Genomic DNA, 24561 nt, shown 5'->3' on the forward strand with positions numbered 1-24561 from the left:
ACTATCCTCAGATAGGGCAATGTTTCTAGATTATTTTGGGTTCCATACTGACGGTCTACTCCATAAACTGCATTTGCAATATCCATTATTGTGGATCGTTGCAAAAAAATTTAATTTTGGACTTAACTACTCGTTTTCGGTGTGACACACAAGGTTTGCGGCAGTACTTACACTTTTGACGTGTTACTAAGAAATGTTCATTCTACTACTGTACAAATTTCGGCTTTGGGATAATTTTCTATGTATTAAAAACCTTTGTTTCTTCACAGCGAAATTCGTCCCGACCCGAGCCTACTTCTGCAACCTCGCAGTAGTATACACTAAGCGGCTCGGATCGCTTTAGTGGTCAGATACATTGTACCAGGCTCTCAACAAATAAACTAATTTAAAATTTAAGAACTAAATCGTGATCGTAAATTGGCCGCCATGGTGATTTGCGAATTTATGGAGAAATAAAAGCAGTTAAAATCTTATGTAGTTTCCAAGAGACATTATTACATCACCAATCATCTTAAGTAACAGGTTTACAAAATTTCAACATATTCATTAACTAGTCAGTTTTTTTTCAAATAAGTTAGTATTAACAATCTGGACCATATCTAGTCGGTGAGGTCTGTATTGTTACAGACTATCTGTATTCCGGTATTTGGATTTTGAAGCTACTTAATGATTCGCTTTCAATGTCTATTAAAATATACCTAATGCTAATTGCAGGAATATTTCTACTCGATTTAAAAATTATAATTCCTGAACATTTGTAGCGGACACATTTCAATGTAACACTCACTGATTTTCGAGTTGTGTTGAGGTTTCGCATGCCACTTCGTGTACACGAGATGGCCCCTGCTCTGGTAACAATGAGTAGGGACACCTGTATTTCGCGAATACATTTCGTGTCAAGGTATTTCACAAAATACTGTAGCTTTTTATAAGAGGAAAGGCAAATTGTGAGGGTGCAGCAGTACTGTGACCACATTCTCATTGGCCTCGTCAAGAGCGGGACGACACCTCTCACCGCTCTCAGCCAATAACCACAAGAGAAAAGCTACAGTATTTTGTGAAATACCTTGACACGAAATGTATTCTCGAAATACAGGTGTCCCTAACAATGAGTCATCACAACCGGTGCCGTCTGTACGAGCGTCTTCACAAGTTATCCTGAAATATGTTCTTAAATATTAATTCAAGTGAATTCTTAAAATCCTACACACCTTATCTTAAGTGTCGTAAATGAATCGTTATATTTTGTAAATCCATATAATATAGGAGCCACCATGGCGCGAAGCGATGGACGCGATACGAATAATATTTTTTTTTACCAACCACTACATCAGTAAATATTTGTGGTTTCCATTCGCTATGAATTCAAGCATGTAACATTTGTACTGCTTCTTCAATTCGGCCACAGTTAAATGGGAGGCTCTGAATCCCTGAAAACTCCTCAACAAAATCAACGATGAATCACAGGCATTATAACAAACAGTTGTCACAAGTCAAGTAGCCAATGAGCAGGTGACATTTTTCGAGTCCGTAGAGGATTGACTATCGTACAGGTCATTGGCAACACGCCCTTACGCGCATGGTTAATACCCGCATGAGTAGAGCAGCGGTGCCCCCCCCCCCCCCCCAAACACTATGACTCACCCCCCCTAAACTAATTATGCCCCCCCCCCCGAATTTTTTTATGCCATGTTCTAAATGATTTACTCAATTATTTTATAATATTATACTTTTTTAGTATTATATTTTATCACATTTTGCATTAATTAAAACTGATTTTCTAATAATAATTTTGGTAATATCAGGTAATATTTCCATCCTGAACCGACAGATGCCAAACTGCTTTTGTTGAGGAAAGTGCGGGGTTGCCAATTTGATTTACAAGATCCCTTTCATTTATCAAAGCACCAGAATCGTATTTTCACATTAGAAGCTATAATTATGTAAATAATATATACATTTTTCTCGTCTTTTAACCACCCCCCCCCCCTGAAATTTTAATGACGCAGTCTGCGTCGTTACCCCCCCCTTGTGGGCACCCCTGAGCATAGGCGTGCGCACGGTAGGTGCCACAGGTGCCTTGGCACCACCATTAGGGTTAACGTTATTTTGTTTTTTACAAGCAGAAATAATACATACTTACAAAAAACCGCATTATTTCCAAAAAAATATGTTTTCCAATCGTGTCGAGTAATAGATATGTGCTCATAACACTATCAGTATATCAATTATCAATCGAACCAACTATACACACGGAAACAAGCCAGGTGCAATTACTTGTGTTGTACACGCGGGCCACGGCTACGAAACTTCTGAAATGTAAATACTTCTAGTTCTCCTCGAATTACATAGAATGCGCGCTCGGTGTCCACTGTTCACTCCACTCGGCAGGCGCACGGAATAATAGCCGCCGTCCGCCAGGTAGCACTACTGTGTAGTGTTTACTCTTACTGTTTACTCATCAGTTTACTGTTCTAATGAGTACACTAGTACAACCTGCATTTGTTACGTGGATCACTCATTAATTAATTATCATTTTATTTTTACTAGTTGACAGTTGTTATGGTTCGTTAATTGCTGTATATATCTGTCTGTATGATGTATAAATGGGTGATTAAAATTAAAAAGCCCGATCCCGAAAAGGATTCCAGTTCCAGATCGGAGGGTACGGATGTTCAGCCTGAAAACAGTAAGTTATTTTTCCTATATTTAATCTGTGCACTACTTTATATTTATTTTTTAATTGCATTAGCGTAAAATGGGGTGGAAAGTCCATTGCAAGGTTAGTATATTTTGAGAGATAGCGCCCTGCTGAGTAAACCAATTTTAGCTGTTTTGAAGGCTTTTTAAAATTTCTGTTATTGAATGTTCGTTGTCTTGAAAGTACTTAAGGCGTTAAGGGCAGTTGTTTTAAAATTGCGTTCCTCTTGTAGATAAACACTTTGGACGCACATTTGCTGGTTTTGTGTGCTTAGACCAGCCCCACACGATACCCATTTCCTTAGCAGTTTTCATACCTTTTTTCTGTTAGCGCGCCTGCTCTCGTGTGGGTAACTTTTCAGCACCCTTTCAACGGGTCTGCCTTCGGGTATTAAAGTTTTCATAACAGAAGTCTTAAACAAAACGGTAATAGAACGTGCCAGAGTCATCAAAATGACGGACCCACATGCAGTAACTAAAACCCTTATTCACTTTCGTAAGCATTAGGTGAGATACTAAACGTGTGTGGTCAAATGAAACTATATGATAGTGAAAGTGTGAAACTACCGTGAAATATATCATTTAAAATAAAATAGTTATAAAAAAAAGTAATCAGAAGTTTTAAAATACGTTATAAAACCGGCTTTACTTTCTTGTAATACACTGTATCTCGATCGAACTATAAGAGCTTCGGTAGTGTAGTGGTAGAGCGCGCAGCTGGGATTCAAAATGTGGATTGTGGTGTGGTTCAAACCACGGTTTTAAGCAACCAACATTTTTTATAATAAGATTATTGTATTATATAAATGGTTCCAAGTAGCATGTATTTTTACATTTTATTTAATGTTTCTTAGAAATGCCACACATGTTGGCTGAAATGAAACTACAAGACTTTTTTTAGATTAAATAATTTTTAAAATAAACAACTGCAATTTTAATATATTTTCAGTATTTGGTAAAATGTACAGCAGCATATTTATTCTACTCTGTTATGCTTGCTTTGGTCGGCAACTACGTGGCAGGTTTTCTGTTAGCATTCTATGTCTCGTGTATTTGGAGAAATAAATTCTTTCTTCTCTTCTGCTAAACAAATTGTTATGCCCACTTGTATACCCACGGGTATAACAGAATGTGTAGCAGAAATTGGGCATCGTGTGGGGCAGGCTTTACAGGGTTTCTCCTGTTCTCCACGACAGTGCAATTTGGGCATGGGTAGGCGAGTCCCTTAATCATAATACATAATGATTAAGTTGAAATTGAAACCACCTGTAGGTACGTACCCTTACCTTTCAGCTGCTGTTGCTGGTCCCAGTACAGTATTGTTTGCAAAGACGATAAAACGGATGAAGAACCTGTGAAAAGACCAGCTGAGCTTGATGATCCTTGTCAAGACCTACCAAAGAACAGACTAGAGAAATTGGCTAGAATTTCTCGTGGACCATATCATCCTTGTCCTTCAACCTACCCTGCAAAAACTGTTGGAAAGGAATAGATCGTTCAAATGTACATGGTTTGAAGATTACAAATGGCTTGAGTATAGAGTTATGAAAGATGCTGCTTATTGTTTTGCATGCCGTTGTTTCGCTCTTAATGACAGTTCAGCCCCTGGGTCAATTGAAAATGCATTCACAACAATGGGGTTTTCTTCGTGGCATAAAGCTCACGAAATGTTCAAAACACATGAAAAGAGTAGATGTCATGTTTCAAGTATGGTTGGCTGGGAAAATTTTAATGTAAGTAAACAAGTTTATGTTATGTTGGATGATGCTAAGGAAGCTGAATTAAAAGGAAAAGAGAAAAAAACGTCTGGAAAATCATGAGTACATGTCACGGCTTATTGATATTGTCCGTCTATTGATAAAAGGTGGAAAACCCCTTAGAGGTCATGACGAGAGCGAGGAGAGTGACGGGAAAGGTCTTTTTCTGGAAATCGTTAGCCTTCTGAAAAAATACGATCCTATTTTTAAGAGTTACATTGAAAATGCTCCTAAGAACTGTATTTATCTCAGCAACCACATTCAGAACGACATATTAGCGTCCCTTAGCACAGTAATACTAAGAACTATAAGTGATGAAATTAGGGGCCAACCATTTGCAATTATTGCCGACGAAACATCTGATGTATGCCATCACGAGCAACTGGCAGTCGTGTTTCGCTACATACCTAAAGGAGATAAATATCCTGTCGAGAGATTGGTGTCCTTACAGCGATTGAAGTCAACTGATGCCGAAAACATATTTAAAGCGATAAACTGTGTACTGACTGAAGTAGGTGTTCTGTGGAAAGATGTAGTTTGTGTGTGTTTTGATGGGGCGTCGGCAATGGCAGGTGAATTTACCGGCGTACAGGCAAGATGCAAAGAGGTCAATTCATCGATAATGTATGTGCATTGTTATGCACATTGTCTTAACCTTGCCTTAGTAAGCGCCTGCACTAGTCACAAGGAAAATCCAATCATAATTGATTTCTTTGGAATAGTCCAGATAATTTTCAGTTATATTGAAGGTAGTCCTATGAGGATATTGGAAAAGAAACTACTATCAAAATCAAGACTCTAAAATCCCTTTCAGATACTCGTTGGGCATGCCGTTCAGAAGCTGTGTCTGTTATTCATGCTCACTTGGTTGACATTGTAAAAGCCATTGAAGAGAGTACATAATCTACTTCCGACTCAAAACTCCGGGCTAAAGGTAAATACATTTTGCTATAAATGCAATCTTTCAACTTCATCGCATCTTTGCAAATCATGCATCCAATCCTTCAGCTTGTGGTGAAAGTGAGCAAAGCCCTGCAAAATCCTAAAATAGACCTATGTCAAGCAGTTGAAGATGTTGAAAGCCTGGCCCTGCCTTGGTAGAAATGAGAAACAACGAACAAGAATTTGAGGTCATTTTCACCAAAACTAAGGAAATGTGTAACTTACTGGATGTTCAAATCCCTACAGTTCGATAAAGAAAAGTCTCAGTCATCTTAGAAAGCATTGTCAGTTCGTGCTCTTCTACTGCCTTCTACGCAGAAACCAAAAAGGATGAGTTGAAACTGTTTACATTTCATCCAGTTTTGGACAGTCTAGTTCAAGGTATCAACTCTAGGTTCGCACAAGAAACCAAGAAAGTGATCTCTGCCACAGGAAAACTAATGGGGTTAAATTTGGGTCCTTACAAGTGTGAAAGTAGTGACTTTGAAGTTCTCTCAAAACAGTTCAGAGTGAATGCTACGGAACTAGAAGCAGAAGTGAAGCTTTTGAAGGCAAAGAGAGATATGGACACCGAATTTCCACCTAATACTGTTCCTGACTGGATTGATTGGCTTTCAAAGTTTCAGCGAAGTTCAACCTACAAAAGCTTCAGTGCAGTAATGAATACATTTGCAACAATGCCTGTAACTAGCTGTACAAGCGAAAGAACTTTTTCAAAGCTTACCATCATAAAATCAAAGCTTAGGTCTACAATGAGCCAGGAACGCTTGAAAAATATGATGATTCCATTTGTGGAGAAAAAACTGGCTGCTTGTGCAAACACAAATGCTATCATTGACAAATTTAAAAACATTGTTCCGTTTCATCGACGAATGACCCTTTAGTAATACAGAGTATTATGTTCAGCAGATTTCCCTAATGTTTTTTTATTTTTAGTTCTGGACTTGTAAACTTGTTTTCAAAAGAAATTTTGAACAATATTAAACCTAAACATATACTACTACCTAAAATACATTATACTAATCGGATATGCTTACTCGATGACTTATATGTAGTCGCCGACAAAACATTTTTGTTGTGTTCCAAAAGTTAAAACTTTTGCGCACTCTTATTTGTGTATTTTATTATTTTAATATTTTACATATTTGAGGTATTTTACAAAAACTCCCTTGATTTGTTGATTTTAAAACTTAAAATTTGAAAATGTTTTTTCTAGCATTTATTTGGTGTCTTCAGAAAACATGTAGCCTAAGTACGGTTTTTCAAAGCCACCAGCATGAATTCCGTGCAAACAATTTGTGCAATTTACTTTATGGCTCAACAAAGCTTAAAACTGTAAATAGTTTAGTAGTTTTCCTGGTGATTATAATGTTCAAAGCCACAATTTGTCATAAAAAATGTTAAAAAATTTTCATCTGTGTAAATGTTTTTGTTCGGAAACACCTTAAATAGCACCATTTTGCGCTTTCAAATCGAAATTTTTCCGGGGGAGGACCCCCGGACCCCCCGCTTTAGACTCGGGGTCTGTGAATGATAGGGCTGTTGTGTAATCTGGCACCACCACTACTGAAGTCCTGCGCACGCCTATGCCCCTGAGTAGAGTGTAAAGGCGTAAGCATGATACACATCTGGTCCTCATCTAACCGCGCACACTTAGATTTAACTCAGGATAGGGTGAAAAATGTTTACTAATTTTGCAGTCCTAACAGTCACCAACGAAACGCCAGCAAAATAATAATATGCACGTAAAATTGAATTACGCGGGGCTTTCTTCAGTCCACGCCGCTAGAATGCGCTGCAGTCTGGTGTCTCGCGCTTCGCCAATGCTAATTGGCCGGAGTTCCCATATTATCCTATTACAATATTTGCTTTGCGGCACTTCAATAAATTTATTCCTGGCGGTACTATGGGCGAAAACCCGTGCAGCATGTTTCTTCCATTAAGATACGTTCCACCTGTAAAATTGCAGTTTATCCGTATGACATTCAATGGCAATATGCTTACAGCTCGCGTGGATTCGTATTTTTTCCCGCAGCATACATCTTCAGCTCGAATCCTAGCATCGTACCAACGAGCATTACTCCTACGGAAAGAGTGGTAACTTCCATGTTAAATGCGTGTCACAATAAGCAGACTGCTATGGAGCGACCGCAGCGATACCATGTGTGTCGTGGCAAAACCTGAACTAACGAGCGTGCGGCGCATGCTCATTAGGAGCCCTTTTTTTTAGCTGCCATGTGCTTGCTTTTCCCGCCATACTGAAAATTAACGATTTGTTTGTAAACAAAGATGCAGAGAAGCAAAACATTCTTCACAAAGGATGTTACTTTTTATTATTTTCGAAACTAAATTGGTCAATTACTTTGATATTATCTTATAAAACACTTGTAATTAATTTTCTCGGCAAATAATTATGTACTATATCTAAACAGGCGTAACTCGGACCTATTGCATCTCTGCATGTTTAGTTCTAAAAGTTACACTCGTTAAATACTTAACCTTCTTTAAGCTTTCAGTTGCAAAGAAAGGCTAATATTCTTGTTAAGGTGCCTGATATTATCTGGCTTGTACCATATGAAACCCCGACATGTCATGTTAACCATAATAAATATATTGCCAGAATGGAATCACTTTCGTGAGCATTTTGTTTGGTTTAAGTTACCATGCGCATGCATAAAACGTACCTATATTTTAAAAACATACAGGCCTCTAACCCAGGCGTGAATACATTTAATTACACTTTTGACACATAGGTCAGGAAGGTTCTGTTATGAAATGAATCTAGTTATCATGTTCGTTACTAAAGTTTTTTTTCTCCTGTAGGCCTGACTAAATCCTACTTTGTTACCATTAAAACCAATTTTATCACAACTGGGTTTACAGTTTCAACCCCCCCCCCCCCCTTCAGTAGTTTTATACACAGTTAAACATTAATAACATATCACCTCAAAATGATGAATTACATGGTACACAAATAGGCCAAAATTGCATTTTGTAATAGATTCTCACTTATAGAATGGGCCTTAAATGTTGGCCAGCGCATACAGCTGGCTTCGCAAGGTGGGAGGGAGAGTTTCACCACAAACTATGTGGCGTTCCTACAGACCATGACGTCCTTCTGCACACTGCAAGCCCGACCAAACCCCTGCTTGGCAGGTCCTCACAAGGCAGCAGTAGCTAGGTAGGTAAACTATCTTTCAGGCGGAGAAGCAATGTAGCCATACAGACTATACATTAACATATTGAGAAGCGAGAACATGTTTATACTTTACAAACTACTCAGTGAAATTGTGCTGTTGCACTGCATTGCCAGTCGCCACTTCTCAGAATATTTATTTGCAGAATAAGAAGCATGTTGAAGGTTGGGATATAATGTAGGCTAACAGTGACACATAATCAACACTGTTAATATTTGTTGAACTATTCAGGTTTTTAATCAGAATATAGAAAACTAAAGCTGAATAATTAATATAGCAGTTTTTGCCTAAGTCATGAGCATACATTTAGCCAGACGGATCAATAATTCTGTGTACTCTGTTTTGCAAAAATCTGGCTTCTGGGAGCCATAGTAGATCAAGCTGTCAAAACGACTGTCCAAAAGTTGGCAAAAACAGTTAACCATGATCACTCTGATGTTTGATATGAAACCTATTTCAATGAATGAATTAATGAATGTCTCATTTATGTGCCATACTTTCTGAAAAAAGGAAAGGGGAAATTGAATTTGCTGTAAATAAAAAATGTATCTTCAGACATGTTATACCAATATATTTAAATATCATTCAAGATCAAAAATTAAAAGGTTCACTGTTCACAAGACACAAAACCTAAACCCATGTTTACTGGTGCCAATAAAATGTGCAATTATAGTTGTCGTGTTTTCCTATATTTACAAAATTAATGTTAAAATTATATTTCAACAATCAAAAACAAAACTGTTACAACAAACTCATGCTGTATAATAGTGTAAATATGTACCAAGGTAATTTTTCCAGTTGTTAGGGTTCCACTCATTCATTTTTGTGGTGCTGTAGTGCCATAACTGTCACAGGGTATACTGAAAGCTCCAAAGTCAGGGTATGACCTACTTGGGCCAGATTATTTTCAAATGCAGAATATATTTCATGCAAAGGTAACCTGAATAGGCTATTTATATGTATTACTAGTTTACCTGAGTCAAACAACATAATTTACTCTACTAATTAGTTTATTACATCCGCCAGATCATTTCAGAGTACAATTCTTTACAAATATATTAGACAAGTGAATTTCATAAATTAAATATCATGATGAGCAAAAAATCAACCAATATATGAAGAAATATTTACACTCTTCAGCGGCAAGAAGAAGTTTTTATTTTATTTATTTATTGTTTTAAAATGTCCAAGTCGACTTCAAACATATACAATTATATTGTACATGTAGTATGTATAGGACTCGTCAAGAATATTAAACATTATGAATACACATTTAAGTACAATCATATAAACATAAACAAAAATAATAGTAAAAAAACATAATGTACATCATAAAATAATAATAATAATAATTCATTTTTAGCATAGTTTTGCTTCCATAAAATCATTAATAGAATAAAAACTGAATTCCAAAAGAAATCTTTCAGTTTATTTTAAATACACAAAGTTGGTTTTCTGATTTAAAATGTGGTGGAAGTTTATCATAAAAAAACATATAGCAGAGTATCTCGAACTATTAGCAAAACATTTTGTACCTATGATGTTGTAATATATGAAAATTATTCTTTGCTCTAGTCAAATAATTATGTAAATTGAAATTATGCAGTTCATTCAATTGTAAATGAGCAAATATAAGTAATTCATAAATGTATAACGATGGTAATGTTAAGACACCTAAGCTTTTGAAAAGTTGTCTGTATGAGGTACGATAATTTATATGCATTATTATACGCACAAATATTTTCTGTATTTGAACAATTTTAGATGAGTCCGTGGAATTACCCAAAAATATTATTCCATATCGTGAGGTTCAACATAACCAAAGTAAATAATCTTTAAAGCATTTAGATTAGTCCGTTTTGAAAATGTTCTCATAGCAAATAATATTGAGCTCATTTTTTTAGTTAAATGAGCAATATGAGATTTCCAATTAGGGTTCTTCTCAATATATTTACCTAGTATTTTGGTTGAATTTGATTGAGATATATTATAACAACCATTAATCGATACAGTTGGGTCTTGCAAATTGTATAAGTTATTAAGTTTAAAATGCAGCCACGTTGTTTTTGTGTTATTAAGAATTAATTCATTAGCCTTAAACCAATCTATGATGTCCCTAGTTAAAATTTTAATATTTGCAATTAAACTTAAAGGGTTATCTCCATGTATATATATATTAGTGTCATCAGCATATAATACAATTTTCCCACTCTTAACATTTTTAGGCAAATCGTTAACGTATATAAGAAAAAGCAAAGGTCCTAGTACAGAACCCTGAGGAACACCAACAGATATGTTTTGCCTATCTGAATGAACATTATATTTTATGTTGGTTAAGGGATCTATATGTTGTACGACTACTTGTAAATGCTGAGACAAGTGAGATGTTAACCAATTAAGCACTGTATCTCTTACACCATATGTGCTTAACTTCTTAATTAATATTTTATGGTTAACACTATCACAAGCCTTACTTAGGTCACAAAATAGCCCAACAGGATGATTCGTTCTGTGTAGGTACATAGTTATAATGCTGATAAATTCATAAAGTGCAGTTATCGTCGATTTACAACGCCTGAATCCATGTTGACTGCCCACTAAAATTTTATTTTTCTCAAAAAATGACATTAATCTATTAAAAATTAATAATTCTAATATTTTTGAGAATGAGGACAGAAGAGATAATGGCCTATAATTCTGACAGGCGTCACGAGGACCTTTTTTATGCAAGGGAATAACATTTGAACACTTCCATAAGGTAGGAAAATAACCTTGCATAAAAGATTCATTATAAACATATAACAATGGGTCAACTATATAATCAATACAAGTCTTTAATAATAAAATCAGGTACAGCATCTAAACCTGATGAACGTTTACCTTTTGATTTATGAACTACTGACAATAACTCCATTTTAGTTACAGGAGATATGAAAATAGAAGACGATGTATAGGTTGTGCTAGAAATGGAGGCTGTATTGTACACATTTTAATACTCTGATGAACACGGAGTTGGTTATGCACTATTTTATAAAAATATTCACTAAACTCATTAGAAAAAAATCTTTGCTCTTCTGGTTTTGAACGACAGCATCATACTGCACATTTTCGCTCATTGGCATATCGTCCAGACATTTTTATCTTTTCACGTTTTCTTGCTAACCAAATATTTTAAAATGATTTCTAATTTACCAGCTGCAAGTTGTTGTTTACCACTAAACACAACATGGCGCCAGCAAGTCAACCCTTGCGAGTCAAATAAATATCCTACGTTTTTTAGCGGAGTATTTTCAAAGCAAATTATTTTTATTATAATATTGAATAATTTTAAAAATTGATGTAGAAACTTCGTTACAAGTACAAGTAGCTATGCTATACTTGTTGAAGTCTTTAGTGTGATTGTGTGATATAGCATTTAGCGCGGCCACCTGTATCATGGCGAATGACGAACTAACAAAAAAAAGGGTCCCTCATAAAAAAAAAGCCTGTGCAACAATTTCCTATTCCAGTTTCCTCCCCATGCATCGTACCTATGGTTCCCGGATTGGTAAAGTTGATGTTTTCACTGCATGTTAGAATGCTTTTTGTGTGTTTGGATTTCCATGCAGTTGAAAGTCTACATCCGGTGGTAGGTGTTCCTTGATGTAATTTGCAATGTCATCAATTTCGTACGAGCCAACAGGCAAATGTATTTCTTGACTGTAACCATCACTTTTTACGAATAAAATCTTACAGTCTTTTTCGTCGATGTTCGGTATGGTATTGTAAGTTTGAAAATCCACGAGTCCGATACACAATTCACCATCCAAGTCCAGAGGCGGAAAATGAATCGGCCGCAGCCCCGAACTGTGATCTGTAAGCGTAAGCATTATACACATGACTGATTTATTTTCATAGCTATACGTCTTTTTTATTTTTTTTTGGAATAAAAATGTTTTGCTATTCAATATTTTTGGGGAAGAAAAAGTTTGCTATTTAAAGTTTTTTGTTTGCTAAAAAGCGGAGATTATAGGTGGCCGCAGTTTGTTTGGCTAGGTAATTGTTCTGTTTTGTAATTGTAGTACAAGGCAGTAGGGTAAATATGTAGTGTACGGATTAGCGCCAAAAAAAAATCTTACAAATATAAAATAACTTTCATTATATGCTCTTTTACGTCCTCTTTTCATAACTGCCTGCGGAGATAAGAAATTCCAAATATTTTAGGAGATATAGAATTTTTTAATTTTCATATTTGGGCAATATTTGTTAAAAAAAATTTAAAATTCCAAAAATACCTTTATTCTGTGCTCTTTTAACTTCCTATTGGCTGTATCCGAATACTGGCCAAATGGATCCCTTAGCTAAGGGATCCACTAAAAGTGCATCGTAGTGGACGCGGCCATCTTTGTGTTGAATCCGAATTCTCACAAGGGATGCCGATGCATCCCTTCACGCATCCACTAATTCGAGATTTCTAGGGATGCGACACTCGCATCCACTAACACGTCCCTACATCCATTAACTTCGGAATCGGGTTTTATTTTGTTTGTGCATAATATTACTTCAGATTTTCAGCATAAGATTTGTTTAAAACATTATAGGCGAAAGTGATAACTTAAACAGAGACAAATGAAGACGTTAATAAATATAATAAAAATATGAATTTAAACTTAAAGGATAATTCAAAACTCATAAGTATTTTTAAAGTTTACAATTTATAAAATGTATTTTATTTGGATCGCTAACATGTATAACATACACGTTACATTATTTTTTAATTGGTAGGTATTTATTATTTATGTTTTGCTGAATATTCGTAGATATCCCTACACAAAATGGCTGCGTGAACATTAGTACAACTGACAGTCAACAGGTGGTGCTAGCAGTAAAAGTATTTGGATACTATCCATCCATTAGAAATGCGTCCTCTACATTGTGGCTGCATTTGCTAAGGGATGTAGGGATGTGTGTGCTAAGGACGCATCCCCATGTATTCGGATACAGCCCTTGTCATTAAACCCGGCGAAGATCAGAAATTCCAATTAGGAGATATGGATTTTTTTAATTTTCATGCTGTGCACTGATGCGGCGTTCAGCCGGAAGCCTACGATTCACTCATCCTTCTGGACATACCCGAATACTCACGTTGGCAAGCTTCTTTTCTTAAAATTAGCAAGAAATAATTAAAAATACTTTAAAACATTGTGGATGGTTGGTTATATTAGGTAAGTATAGCTACATTAAAAAAACAGTAAAATCATTTTATGGTTGCTTAGCAAATAACTTTTTAATATGTAGCTATCCAGCGCTAGGAAACCGTTTACATGATTTCACAGTATTTTTAATGTAGCTCTCCTAACCAAATCAACCATCCACTATGTTTTAAAGTATTTATAATGTAGCTAACATAACCTAATTGACCATTAGTTTTCATGAGTTGCATTTTTATTTACAACAAAAAAAAAAAACCGAAGATGCACGATCGGACGTTTGCCTCTCGTCTGTTGAAAGAAGGCTTGCCAACGTGAGTATTCGGGTATGTCCAGAAGGATGAGTGAATCGTAGGCTTCCCGCGTTCACCATTGTTGCTTGTTTACAAGTATGATATATTTTTTTTTCGCGACGTAGTTGAACGACTACATCACGGAAAAAGAATATTACGTGAGTTCCTACTGTTCATCCTTTTTCCCGGTTTGTTAGGTCAGGTCAGCTACATTATAAATACTTTAAAACTAAACAACCATTAAAATTAATTTTTATTATTTTTAATGTCCGTTCAGTTTCAAAGTATTTATACTGTAGCTGACCTGACCTTTGCCCCGTTTGCGTTAGGTCAGGTCAGTTACATTATAAATACTTAAAACTATAAAAGTAAAATTAATTCATATTATTTTTAATTTCCGTTTTTTTTGAAGTATTTATAATGTAACTAACCTTACCTAATGGAAAATTTCTGTTATTTAGGCATTCACGCGCACACGGCAAAATATAAAATGGCGTCTGTTGAATGATTACATAGGGCTTGTACTGCAAAATAAGAATGGCGATATCTCCAAAAGTAATTGGAATTTTTTATCTCCGCAGGCGGTTCTGAAAAGAGGACGTAAAAGAGCATATAATGAAAGTTATTTTATATTTGTACGATTTTTTTGGCGCTAATCCGTACACTACATATTTACCGGCAGTAGTAGTAGTATCACTTCCTTAGTATCAGTTCGTTAGTTTTATGTATATTAAAATTTGCTCTTGTGTACAGTAGTCGTAAACAGCATAAAAACATATATATGACGAATTGTTGTGTATTACTTCCACAAGGCGTGGCCATGTAAATAGATAATATTTTATAATATTTGTGGAACATATATTTGAAATGTTGGTGTTCAAATATTTATGAAAGTGTGTGAACTCTTAAAGCACTATCTATATATTTAGGAAGTAGTTATTTTTTATTTAAGCAGGTTTTTTTAATGAACAACTAAATGAATAAAAAATTTGAACTACTGCGAGAAAAAAATACTTTATTTCATTTTTATATTATAAAATTAGCCATTGCATTCTACCTTGCTTACACTATATTATCGAAAAAAATTTTTTTTAACAGAGCTAAATGCCGTAAATTAATACACGAAACATACAAGTTTTCATATGATACGATAACAGCTAGTGACAGTGACAAAACCCAATTTATTTTGATAATTTATGTAGAAAATCCAACAGTAGTGCTGTTATATTTAGGGGTTTTGTTGTAGTCTTAATCAATTATCAAAGCAGCCATCTTTCGTATCTTCTTTGACAGCCTAAATACAGCACCAAATGACGTACTTAGGAAATGAATTCCAGCCTGGTGGAGGGGCATCTCAGGGGGGAGGGGGCTCGAACCCCCCTGAAATCAAAAAGCCCTTCTGAGGGGGCCTGCTTGCAATTGCAAAAACTTCATATTTACCTACATGCCCCAATGGGAGTCCAACAGATTTTCGCCCGTGATTCCAGCCATAAGCTTCACGGAGACCTTGAGCAAACAGTCAGCGCACACAGAGTTTTATCATACCACCCAAACTTACCTTCGATAAAATTTGATTTCACGTGGATTCAGCGTGACTGACTAAGCCTGCAGTCTGAATCCACCTGTAGTCCGCTGTTGCAACAGCTAAGAAATTTACACTGCTCGTAAACAGTCTGTATATTACTCGAAACGGGATTCCAGTTCATTCGTGTATAGATATTCATAATAATGTGCAACATTAAGTCGTTAAAAAAATATGCTAAAAAATAAAATGCTAAACATGTAATAAGTGCCAGAAAATAGTAATATTCAATGTCCATGAATTATTTAGAGAAACAAAAAACGATGTAAAACTTAGAATATAAAGTTGTTGATGTGTCGTCGGTGAGAACACTTTTTTCTTCTTGACATTTTTTTTTTTTTTTTCTTTTTACAGAATTGGGATGAGTTTGACGTGTACGTTTTCTTCAGGAAGTAGGTTAAAAATTTGTTTGTAGTTATTGCGATTTAGAAATTTTATTTGTGTCTTAAGAGTTAAAAATATTTAATATTATTTTTCATCTATTTAGTCCCAGTTTTATTACACTCAATGTATATTAGAAAGATGTGATTTCTCGCCGTCGCGGTGCGGAAGATTTATATAAATGAAAGCGTAACTTTTCGTGCAAAACCATTCATCACACAAATGTTATTTCGATAGTAAAATGTTGGAGATATGTTTGTGATTATATAAATTTTATTTATTTTATTCTGAAACCAGAAATTAATTCATCGAATTTTGTTGACAGCATTTTTTGTAATGGGTGTAAATCTCTTAATTATGTAGAATGTTAATTTAAAAATATATATACATTTTAAACAGAATTTAAGATTGTTTGCAATTCATTAATATAGTCTGGAGCACAACACTAATTTTATTTTTCAACCTAATGAACATTTTCAGTAAGCAAGCAAGACAATTCGAGAGTATGATCCTGTTGGTGAACGTAGCGATTGACATAGGCAGTCCCCTTCCTTGTCATGATCTTGTTCGCAGATAATGCAGGCATGAGCAGCAACTGGACTCCAGCAGAGACACAATGACAAAAGAGTTTTCCCCTCCAACCCCATTATTCCGCCTCCCTTGAGTCAACACCCTCCCCGCTCCCCCCCCCCCTTCCGCCGGCAACTCATGCCTAATCCCGCGTTCACAGCAGGCTTAGGTATATCGCTCCACCCATCCACTAGTTGTAGCACTTGGCCAGTGGCCCAGCGCGCTAAAAATTTTATTAGTGAGGTGATTGGAAATACCTAACTCGCTGCCATGACAATGAGATACCACCAAGTTCCTTGGAATCGAAAAATACAAGGTTTTTCCGCCACGTTCACTGCGTCCGTGCTCTCGGGTCTTCCCGAATACTGCTGTCACACAAACAGGAAGGGCATCGTTAAAAACCAAACAGAATGAACGCTGGAAATCCCAACATTGTCAAAGGATGTTTAGAGAGACAAAAACTGATATGTTTTACTGAGCAGTTATTCCAGTCTTCTTCTTCTTTTGTATGAACAGTAATATGGTTTATTTAAAAAAATTGTAAGGTATTAATGAAAGTAATTTTATTTTCTTGAAAAAAATCTGCGAAGACAAATTATTTGATGGCATGAGTAGGCTAAAATAAATACCCTGTTATCATTCCAGTAGAAACATATAAAATGCCATAGCCTTAAGTTAATAAGTTTTATAAAGCTCTCTAAATTGACTAAATACACTGGTGATTACACAAATAACTATTTTGCATTATAAACATTACTTTCACACTTATGCCGAGGTTTTTAGTTTATAAGGATTATTACAATTTGAACAATAAAATGTATTATATAAAAATACTTTACTCTAAACTTGCCAATTTGATGTATTCAAGATCGCATAACAAGTTTATTTGGGTGCGCTAGCTATTTAAAATTGACTGATAAAGATAGCATAATGTGTTGTTTTGGAGTTGATTCCTCAGATATTGTCCAGAAAATGAACTTTTTCTTGGCATCACTTTAGAACCATTTTTGAGTTACTGAGCAAATACTTTCTGTTACAAAAACGTACGACAAAAATTTAACACTAGTTTAACGACGACTAAGTCTTTTTAACTACACGAGTTTGATATAGATAGGGCTTGAAAAATTTCCAGGTCTGTGACTGGTGAAAATATTTGGTTGACAAGCCATAACAATTTTCGCTTTAAATAATTGATAGAAACAAAGTTCACACTCGCAAACAAAGATTTGTACATAAAAGCACAAGTTGGCAACAACTTCCAACCACTACAAATCCGACTCAGACAATTCAATTATTTGTAATGATCGAACGATCAAATCTACGTGACAATTACTTGTCTGTCTGCATGCGTTTGCAAATCATAAACTGGTTCTTTTGAAAGGTGATTTCTATATCTCATGGTTCTAGTGATATATAAGTTAGTTCGATAATGTTATAGGTGAATGTTTTGACTGACTGGTGAGCCATTGTAAAATATTTAAGGCCCTGGATTCAAACAATCTTTTGGAAGCTAATTTTAGTGGTATTGGGATCGGTTTGGTGGAATACTCGAATTTATTACATCAATGAAATCTGTATGTTATTATTTGTGTCACCCTGACAGTATGGCGGCTTTCCATAAGTCACAACTCAGAATCCAATCCACAATGGGTACCACTCATTCCATATGCCTTATAATTACAACATTAAATGTTATATTCTGATTTCTTATACAGAATGTCAAAATAATAGAGTGGAATGAGTTAATTTTCATAGAAATAAAATTTGACGTTTGATATCAATATTAAATTAAATGTTAAAATTGTTTGTATGTAGCCTAAGTAGAATGAAGCAAGGGAGTTTTATGATATAAATTTTAAGGGAAATCATCAATTTAATTCTAATTTATTAATACTAACTATGACATAACCTTTGTTAGAAATAAATAACCATATTCACTGTTATAATAATAGCTTAAAAACTTGAAAAAGTAACTTACCCTATATCTTTGCAATATACATATGGAATGAAAATTCTAAAACAAAGAAATAGACCTGGCCAGCTTTGTTAGTTATCGGCTAAGCACAACTATGCTAGAAAATAAACACTGAAACATAAGTGAGGAAAAAACGTTGGCTCATAACATGAGAATAAGTAAGTTAGACAGCGCTGCTGAAATAATTCACCATAGTTCTGTTAAAATTGTGGTATGTATGTATAGGTACCTATTACAACATCTAAAAAACAAATAATTCCGCACATTATTCACGTTTAGCACACATTATTCACGTTTTCTGTGTTTGGCCCGTTGGGAATTGAATACGGGTCGCTTTAATGGGGTGCCGTTTTAAGGAATTAAAATTAAAGACCACGAAAAACCCTATTATAACTATAGTATTTCAAATGCAATGTTTAATCTGTAAGGTTTTTTTTTTGCTGTGTGTTGCAAGGGTATGTTTATTTTGGTTTAATGCGATGGGACTTCCAAGTTAAAGTAGGCTACAAAAATCTTGCGTTCCGATTTGGTGCTCAGGAAATCCTAGTCTTCTCGGGGATCGAGCCTGAACTGGTATTTCATGCCACAAGACCACCAAGTTATTACGTAAGAATGAGCTAAGGGTAAATTAAATGTAAACCTACATTGGAATGTCGCAGAAATTTGTTTTGATATATTTAACCAAGTTATTACACAGCTTTGAATCATGTTGATTTACAGAAGGTGAAAAAAAATGTGCCTCGATTACACATTTAATTCCAAGTTAAAGTGCGTCTAGCATACGTATGGGAAAAGTTTTCAACAGAACTGGCTCATCCGTTTCAGGGTAATAAGGTAACAAAAAATTCAATACAGTTGCACGAATGATGTGGTGGTTTTAGGCCAACCCTGGTATGTTTCGAGTGTTTAAGCACTGAGTCGATAATAAGTGGTTCTATGTCCACTTTAATAAGTGGTTGGTTCTTCTTTAGCTCGTTCAGTGGTATAAAATTCATAAATTAAACCTTGGAATGAGAATCATAAAAAAAAACATATTTTCTTTGTATTTCATCAAAAGTATCTGAATTTATACATGCATTTTAATAATCATTTATCGTAATTGTAATAATATATTCAGTTCATTAAAAATCATCTGCAAACCATAATCATACGTTTTACTAGTTTTATTGTGAAAGGACGTTAATGTGTGCCAACTTGTACGCCGTGAGAATCGATGGAGCTAAGCTTTTGTTGAAATTCCCAAAGCGATGGGTATTTCCATCCCCGAATGACGCGTTTTTATATCGATTAATAACCTCAATTTTTTTATGACGCATAATTTATATATAGTAGTTGGTTGGCTATATACGCACAAAGTTACAAACACGCAAACTGTGTCATTTCTGTGTGTCTGTCAAGCAATAGCGGCGAAGTTTTTGTAACGAATAAAGTAAAGATATAGTAAGAAAAACTAAAGCTCTTAAACGTTTTTTGTCGCCACGTCTGGGACAATTGTCATTGCAGATTTTGTTATGTATTGTTTACTTTTATCATTACAACAATCACCCTAGCTCATTAACACTGCAGCACTACTACAGAACTGCATCACAATATTTCTTCAGCAAAATAAAAATCAGCTCGAATACTGAAGCACACTTTTATAAATTTATTTTTTCAGACTTTGCAAATATTCGTACACTTTCGGAATTTTTTAAAATTTTGCTATTGTAACGTAGAGAATAAGAAAAATTAAATCTCTTTCCCGTATTTTGTCGCCATATTTGGTACAATTCTCAGTACCCATTTTGTAATTTATTTTACAGTTTATTTATACGATTAAAATAAATTAACTGAGCACATTAACACTGAAGAACTACCACAGAACTGCAGCAATGTTTTACACCAAATTGGGAAATGCAATGGAAAAATTATAGTGCATAAAAATACACAATGCATCAAATTGCCAGTTAATTTTTGAAATGTGTTAGTCACGAATGATGATTCAATTGAAAGCATTTTCCCAGATTGGCGCGCTTATTCCGTTAATCATACTGGCTACGTTAACAATCTATTTTGGCCGCAAAAAATATTGATGTTGACGCTATTAATTTCAAAATACAACAGTCATTGCATTGGCAATGAGATGTAATTCAAATGATTCAACACTGTTATCAATCCTAACGAAGTAGTCAACTATCCTGATGAATTCTTGATTCACTGGATTTACCGGGAATGCAGGCACATAACTTGCGATTAAAAAATTTGTTTACCATCATTTTGCTTCGGAATTCAAACGCAAATAAGCAATACAATGGTACATGATTGGCCATAAAAAATCATGGGCAATGTTCTTGAAGCTATCATTTTGATCGGCGAGTTTAAAGTTAAATTTGTTCTCTTGCCATGGATCCCAATGATCCCTTCAGACTTGCGCCTATTCCATTCAGACGTCTCCAATTTCCAATTCGCTTGGCATTCGCAATGATAGTTAATAAGTCACAAGGCTAACTAATGGTCATTTGTGGGTTGGATCTAGGAAATCTTTGCTTCTCACATGGCCAATTATATGTTGTGCATTCTCATGTTGGCAAACTACCAAATTTGTTCTTTTATACACTTCAGGGATTGACGTAAAACAATGTTCATAACCTCACATTAAAATAAAAACACAACAATATTATTATTTAATATTAAGAATCAACATATAGTTCAATCCTTATTTTATTATATTAATAACAATATGGCTGTCATGGAAGCAAGTTGAGTTTTTTCTTTGTTTGTTATAATTTAATTAAAATTAAAACTGTCCAAATTCGCATCATATGTTAATGGTAAGGCGTAAATTCCTCTGCTACACACAGTCCATCTTTGGTGTAAATGCTTCAGTGGATCCACAGCATAGAAATACTTACCACCAATCTCACTAAAAATACGTTAGGGCAGGACGTCTGTATGGTCCGTAGTTCTTTATAATATTAAGATGTCAAAACCTATTCGTTGCAGAAACTCTCATAAATGACATATGTAAAATAGGGGATATTTTTTTGGGCAATCACTGTAATACTTGGTTTGAATTTAACTGTCAATGTTTAAATGAAGTTCATTTCAGTTTATAAAATATAATGGAAAAATAACCTCTGAGAGAGAGAGAGGTAGGTAGAGGTGTGTGTGTGTGTGTGTGTGTTGAAAATTCACTATCTCGATGTTGTACTCCAGTCATTTGGGAAAACTGAAAGAAGGCAATGACAAAAACTCAGCCAAGATTTATTCCACCATGCTAGACCAGTTAAAGAACACTTGACATGTAATCCCTGGTGGCTTTCATAAATCAATGGTTTTCTCCAGTTTTTCTCTGACAGCAAAGCAATTTTATGATTCATTTCCAATTAGGGTCATCATGTTCGTTAACAGCTTTGTGCTAGTAACCATTCAAATCATCCCCAGTTACAATTATCTAGTAGACTGTATAAAATGGTTACTGTTAACTAGTAGTATCTGTCACTATATTCTCTGTTCAACAGTGTGCACATACTACTGAAAATTAATCAAAACATTTGCCATTGTTACTACCAAACTTATCATGAGATAGTTGTTTTTTTTTTTTTTTTAATTTATAGCTATTTTGAGTTTAATTGAAAACTATTCATGAAATCCCTTAGCACTGCGAGGTGTTACAATAAATATTCAACCCAATTTTTTAGGAAACCATTAAAAAAAAGTAAACATAAATACCGTGTTTAATCGCATAATCGTCGCACATTTTACACTAAAATCAAGTTTGAAAAATAGGGGTGTGACATTTATACGAAAAAAAAATTTTTTTGTTAGGTAAAATTATTTATAAAAACAAAACCCATTCATGGAAATTACGTTTGTTTAAAAAGTGGAGTATATAAAAGCATGCCGAACAATTTAAATTAATAAGTCCTGCAACGAAAACCTTTTTTCAACTTTAAATAGAAAAACAAAATGTTAATGTGAGCCTGAACACACAACTATCGTAGTACACACCACGAAAGTGTGCGGGCCAACAAATGTAGTTAACTCAGCTCTCTACAGAGAGTGTGCGTTGCATGCAATCGGCGAGAGATCAATATTCGACTACATGCGCGCGCTCTATACAGGAAGCAACATAACCAACAATGAATGATGCCAACTAGCACTGGCTACATTTTTATAAGCGGTACACCGCGGCGACGTAGATGTACAGATAAAGGTTATAAAGTTTAAAAACTTCTTAAAAAGAAAATTTACACATCAGACAACTTCGTATTTCCGTTAATAAAATAAGTAGTAATGTCCAAATAAATATTAGATTTCTACTTTAAAATACATTGTTTTATACGGAAAAGATACCTATACAAAGTTCGGAATCTAACAGCGAAACAAAAAACATTATGCGACATTTACGTGAGAGGTTTTTTTTTATCCATATTTTGACACCCTAAAATATAGGTGCGGTGATTATGCGCGTGAAACGATTATGCGATAAAACAGGGTATGCTAGTAAATCAGGAACATCTTGTGAAGAGTAAAATGCTCTTTTCATAAACCAGCACGGTGCAGAAGGAAGAACCTAACTGGATTGCTTTTGAAGTTAAGAATTGATCAATAAAACTTATAATTACACTTTCATGTAGGTATTTGTATTAATTGTGTGTTGGTAATCTTATAGCAACCTGTGACATAAAAAAAAAGTTCTTTTATATAAATAAATAATAATGTAATTAAAATATATGCCGATAACACCCAGAACTACCATGATACATTGATAAATCATACTTACCACCATTTCTGCACATTATACAAATCTTCTAAGTTTTTGAATTTCATTAAGTAACAGTCTTTGATTCGAATTTGATTTGCTGTAGCTTCACACACATCTAATGGCTTATAAACATTTAAGTCACATTTATTCACATCTGTATCATATATATGGTTTTTAGTACAGTATCCATGCTGTAAAGGAATTATAAATTATTTTTCTCCTAAATTCCTCACAATGTTTGTTCTTACCAAAATTTGGTAAAATTAATGCAACATATATGTAGGTAAATACTATAAGATAACACTCAGTACATGTTAACCTATAAAACCAAGTTACAACTGCAAATTGCTCTTATATTCAAGAATGTTTCCATTAGAGCAATTATCCATACTGTATTTAGGTCTACTTCCAATTTGAAGCGTAGAACTTGCACTTTCTATTATATTGTTACGAACGTGAACAGGGCCGCAGCGCGCGCATGTTCGGAGCTGGCTGGCAACCCCACACGGCCACTGATGTCACGTGGCTGCCGCAATGTGAGACGTGCCGCGCGCGCCTGGTGGTTCACAAGGGATGCCGCTTCCCCTTCCTCCTGCCCTACGCTCCCAGCGTGACACACTGCCTTCGGCGCCTTTACCTGACACCTGGCAGCTGTGGGGAGCTCCGTGGGCCGCCGCGCGAGCTGCTGACGCCTGTCTCGATAATTCTGGCGTCTGGTCGGCGCGGAATGATGCGACTGGCCCCAGCTGAGCTCGTGAATTCTAGAAGTGGCGCCTGGGCCTATGTAAGCCCAGGACGCCGGCCTCTCGGAGTTCAGTTCAGTTCTGGTACAATAGTCTGGGCGATACTGCCGCGGGTGCGGTGAGAGTCCCGAGCGAAGCGTCGAGCGGACCCTCGGCAAAGGGAAGTGCGACGGCGGCGACGGAGGACCACGAGGGATGCTGTGGCGAGAGTTGCGCCAGAGGTGCGGCCCAGCGAGGTGTGCGGTGTGTAAAAACAGTGTGACTGGGGAATAAACATTTTTAAATGTAATTGATTATTAGGCATTTTTATAAGATTATTTGTTAGTTATGTCAATATTGGCAATCAATAAAACTGTGTAGTAAAATCATTAATTGGGCTATCCATTTACGAACCCAGTAGTTTCCCACACTACGATTATTTATTTCATTTTAATAACCCGTAACAATATTCATACATGAATTATATTATATTTACACTCATGCTG

General features: G+C 35.3%; 1 long non-coding RNA gene across 1 annotated transcript; it reads left to right on the forward strand.

Moving 5' to 3' along the window:
- Positions 1 to 12131: 12131 nt before the first annotated feature.
- LOC134546267 (uncharacterized) lies at positions 12132 to 24448 on the forward strand. Its single transcript, XR_010079120.1, has 2 exons — positions 12132 to 12451; positions 23797 to 24448. It is a non-coding gene; the product is annotated as an uncharacterized LOC134546267 (long non-coding RNA).
- The last annotated feature ends 113 nt before the right edge of the window (positions 24449 to 24561 follow it).

Source organism: Bacillus rossius, chromosome 1, assembly GCF_032445375.1.
Source record: "Bacillus rossius redtenbacheri isolate Brsri chromosome 1, Brsri_v3, whole genome shotgun sequence".
Classification (NCBI taxonomy): domain Eukaryota; kingdom Metazoa; phylum Arthropoda; class Insecta; order Phasmatodea; family Bacillidae; genus Bacillus; species Bacillus rossius.